Genomic DNA, 5000 nt, shown 5'->3' on the forward strand with positions numbered 1-5000 from the left:
TTATGCGTTTTGTCTGGGAAGCGTTGCCCATCTCGCTCCTCCAGCGTGTCCGCTCTCTGCTTTTTAAACTTTGCTTTTTGTTGTAACATTATTTATTTACCGCCTCCATTATCAACTCGGTGCCAACAAAAGCTTCACAACCCAAATTCAATAATTCATTTAGTTTTGGCTGCGGAACAAAGCCCTGTGTTCTCCAGACACTTCACAGGTTAACCGCGGAGAGCGTTGTTCTGCGTGGGCCGGGCCTCATTGTGTGCGGGGACTGGACGGTCTGCGGCCGTACAATAACAGAGCAGCGTACAGTTTGGCGGACATGGCCGTACGCAGATGTGAGCCCTGATAAGGGGTCAGAGAGTGGAGCGCTAACACGGCTGGGTTCGCTGTGGACCGTGTGGCCCGTGTGTGGAGCTGAATTCTGTGACAGGACCCTCTTCCTGCCTCTGTCCCTCCCCTGCTGTTATCTTAAGAAAACAGCCCCCCCTCCCCACTGACTACCCCCGCCTGAAAAACACCCTTTATCTCCGGACCTGGTCTTGAACGACGGGTTCACCGACGGGCCTTTCCTGTTTGTGCAGGAAGTGCGGCTGGTTTAGCAGTTAGCCCCGTGATTGGCCCCCCTGCCCCCCGCCCTGGTTACACAGCGACGACCTATTTCAGTCCTGCGCCTTCTGTGCCAAGTAGAGTCAGGCGAGACTGAGATGGGGTCTGTGATTAGTGTTGGGTCTCAGTGATGGGGTCTGTGATTAGTGTTGGGTCTCAGTGATGGGGTCTGTGATTAGTGTTGGGTCTCAGTGTTGGGGTCTGTGATTAGTGTTGGGTCTCAGTGTTGGGGTCTGTGATTAGTGTTGGGTCTCAGTGTTGGGGTCTGTGATTAGTGTTGGGTCTTAGTGATGGGGTCTGTGATTAGTGTTGGGTCTCAGTGATGGGGTCTGTGATTAGTGTTGGGTCTCAGTGTTGGGGTCTGTGATTAGTGTTGGGTCTCAGTGTTGGGGTCTGTGATTAGTGTTGGGTCTCAGGGATGGGGTCTGTGATTAGTGTTGGGTCTCAGTGTTGGGGTCTGTGATTAGTGTTGGGTGTAGGTAGTGAAACCCCACAGCAGTCGGGTAAATATTTCCTTGTTTTCCGTTTCTGTTTGTTTGACAATTTACATCTTCTCACGCCATTGCCAAATATTGTTATGAATCAAACTCACCTCACATTACATTATTACATGACAGCCCTACTCACCTCACCTCACTGCAACATTTCTGTGTTATTTAGCAAAGTGACAGACGATATTTCACTTTCATTAAAGTTCCATTTCTCTGACCCCTATATTCCCCCTGGCTCTGGAGTTCTGCTGCATGCAGACGGACAGTGAGCTGCTTTTCCCTCGTGAAGGACAACCTTTATAATAATAATGATTAATCATTATGAATCATAATTACTGTAGCATTGTTATACTCCTGCAGTATAAATAGAGCAGCAATGTGTTTAGCACATGTTGCGCTGGGCTGTGATGTCAGGGCTGGGTTTGGCCTGTGGCCTCAGTAGTCAGACGCTGGCAGTGCCAGGAGGTTTTTCACTTCCAGTTTATTTTTCCAGGCCCTTATGTGGAAACATTCCCAGGTCTGGCATTGTGTCCCAGATCCCTGCTGTCTCCTGCACGGATCTCCGGATTAATCCTGCGCTCCCAATTATCCCACTCCTGCTCTCCGACGGGAACGCCGTGACGTTCCGCTCCCTCCCTCCCTCCCTCCTTCAGTCCAGCGGGAATGTTTGAGTTGCAATTAGATTGGTTACAACACACACACACACACACACACACACGTGCACACACACACATACACACGTGTGCACACACACGTGCACACACACACACATACACACGTGTGCACACACACACACACACATGTATACACACACACACATACACACACACACACACACACACGCAGCACAACCAGGAGCAAATTCCACATTTTCCTTTTGGCCTCATTGTGCCATAAAGGAATTCTTTTTAACAGCCTGTGGTCAGTGGGCGTCTGTGTAGTTCCCCTCACACAGGCTGTGTTCTGTATGTCTGGTGTTATTGGACGAGACGGAGTCAGACTCTGGCCCCGCGTGGTGTGCTGAAAGGCCAGGTGTTGTGGCATAGGAGCGGTCGCTTGGCTCTCCACAGGGCAAAGAGTTTATTTTCTTTAACATCATCGTCATTCCCGTTTCCTTTAACATAAACATGGAGCTGGACCCCAGAATGACCGGCGCGTGATTCATCTCTTCCTGGACCTGGAGTAGTCCTCATATCACCGTAACTCTCACAGACAGGAGCTGTTCTGAAAGGAAAGGGTTTATGGAGTGTTTGTGTCGCCTGTGTGTGTGCGTTGGACATAACGATCTGTAAGGGGCTGTGGGCGTTTGCCGGTTGTGTTGGTTTGTGTTTGGCGCAGGGTTATGATGTCATCTCCTCTGTCTTTGAGGAAGTTTGGTGAGTCCCCAGGCACTCCAGGTCTTATTCAGCTGTCCCTCGCCTCGTTTCAGACCGCACGGTCGCTGATGGTTTCCCCTGTAGACTGCACGGTCGCTGATGGTTTCCCCTGTAGACCGCACGGTCGCTGATGGTTTCCCCTGTAGACCGCACGGTCGCTGATGGTTTCCCCTGTAGACCGCACGGTCGCTGATGGTTTCCCCTGTAGACTGCACGGTCGCTGATGGTTTCCCCTGTAGACTGCGCAGCTGGTAAACGTTGTTGATCTCGGCTGCGTGGCCAATGTGTAAAACCCTTCTTTCACTGTTTTTCCAAACCTAGCCCATAAAATCACCGGACTTCAAAAGACATTGTTCTGTGGCCTTGCCTGGGGCTTCCTCTCCCTGGCAATCAATCAGGTTTTATTTTCGTACGGCGCCATTTTAAAACAGGCCATCACTCAGCTTTTCTCCGGGGACACAATGGAAAAGAAAATAAATGAATGAATTTAGCCCGTATTGGGAAAAGTGTTCCCCGACCTGCTTATTGGGTGTTGGAGCTGAAGGCCCCTTCAAAAGAGGAAAATAACTCCTCAGACATGGACATGTTGGGGAAATAGAGCCACACTGAGAGGAATCCCACTCAGGCCCTGTGGGGCCAGCTCTAGAGCTACACTGAGCTGTGTTTGTGTGAGAATGAGTGAGTGTGTGAGTGTGTTTGTATGTGAGTGGTCACTGCTCTTCCTAATTTACATAAATGACCTAGACATGGGCATTGAAAGTCATTTAGATTTGCAGATGATACAAAACTAGGAGGTTTAGCTCACAGTATAGACTCTACTAAAGTAATCCAAGAAGACTTGAGCAGAATCCAGAAGTGGAGACCTGACAAATGACATTCAATACAGCTAAATGTAAAGTTCTACAAGTGGGAAATAATAATATAAGGCAGGAGTACTTTATGGGTGGTACAAAATTAGATAGTGCTAAAGTGGAAAAAGACTTGGGGGTCATAGTTGACCAAAGCCTTTCGGGTTCTAGCCAATGTGCGGTAGCAGTAAAGAAGGCCAAAAGGATGTTGGGAGTATTGATTATAAGCAGTTCTGGGGTCCGCACTATAAGGACATAGAGGCACAGAAATGGTTCAGAGAAGGGCAACCAGATTGATTCCATGTATAAAACATGAGGTGGATTTGATTGAGGCTTTTAAATTCATTAAAGGGATTAACAAAGTGAATTATAGGGGATTCTTCAGGTTGAGTTCAGTTAGCAGAACGAGAGGGTGCAAATGAAAATTGGCAAAGGAGAAATTCCGTAAATTGCTGGGCTGAATGGCCTGTTCTTGCCATTACCTTATGTTATGTTATGTTATGTTATGTGAGAGTGAGTGAGTGTGTGTCTGAGTGAGTGTGTGAGTGAGAGTGAGTGAGTGTGAGTGTCTGTAGTCATGCTGTAGTCGTGATGTAGTCGTGCTGTAATAGTGATGTAGTTGTGACGTAGTCGTGAAGTAGTCGTGCTGTAGTCGTGCTGTAATAGTGATGTAGTCATGCTGTAGTTGTGACGTAGTCGTGCTGTAATCGTGTTGTAGTCGTGCTGTAATAGGGATGTAGTCGTGCTGTAATAGTGATGTAGTCGTGCTGTAATCGTGATGTAGTCGTGCTGTAATAGTGATGTAGTCGTGCTGTAGTCGTGCTGTAATAGTGATGTAGTCGTGCTGTAATAGTGATGAAGTCGTGCTGTAATAGTGATGTAGTCGTGCTGTAATCGTGATGTAGTCGTGCTGTAATAGTGATGTAGTCGTGCTGTAATAGTGATGTAGTCGTGATGTAATAGTGATGTAGTCATGCTGTAATAGTGATGTAGTCGTGCTGTAGTTGTGACGTAGTCGTGATGTAGTCGTGATGTAATAGTGATGTAGTCGTGCTGTAATAGTGATGTAGTCGTGCTGTAATAGTGATGTAGTCGTGCTGTAATAGTGATGTAGTAGTGATGTAGTCGTGCTGTAATAGTGATGTAGTCGTGATGTAATCGTGATGTAGTCGTGCTGTAATAGTGATGTAGTCGTGATGTAATAGTGATGTAGTCGTGCTGTAATAGTGATGTAGTCGTGCTGTAATAGTGATGTAGTAGTGATGTAGTCGTGCTGTAATAGTGATGTAGTCGTGATGTAGTCGTGAAGTAGTCGTGCTGTAATAGTGATGTAGTCGTGCTGTAATAGTGATGTAGTCGTGATGTAATAGTGATGTAGTCGTGCTGTAATAGTGATGTAGTCGTGCTGTAATAGTGATGTAGTCGTGATATAGTCGTGCTGTAGTCGTGCTGTAATAGTGATGTAGTCGTGCTGTAATAGTGATGTAGTCGTGCTGTAATAGTGATGTAGTCGTGCTGTAATAGGAATGTAGTCGTGATGTAATAGTGATGTAGTCGTGCTGTAATAGTGATGTAGTCGTGCTGTAGTTGTGACGTAGTCGTGATGTAGTCGTGCTGTAATAGTGATGTAGTCGTGCTGTAATCGTGATGTAGTCGTGCTGTAATAGTGATGTAGTCGTGATGTA

At 47.1% G+C, this 5000-nt stretch overlaps 1 protein-coding gene across 2 annotated transcripts in view; it reads left to right on the forward strand.

Annotated features, from left to right (window-relative positions):
• The window catches only part of LOC133136879 (neuropilin-1a-like), a 54897-nt gene that overhangs the window by 34606 nt on the left and 15291 nt on the right, over positions 1–5000 (forward strand). The gene's annotated exons all lie outside the window — the stretch shown is intronic.

This window comes from Conger conger, chromosome 9 (assembly GCF_963514075.1).
Source record: "Conger conger chromosome 9, fConCon1.1, whole genome shotgun sequence".
Classification (NCBI taxonomy): domain Eukaryota; kingdom Metazoa; phylum Chordata; class Actinopteri; order Anguilliformes; family Congridae; genus Conger; species Conger conger.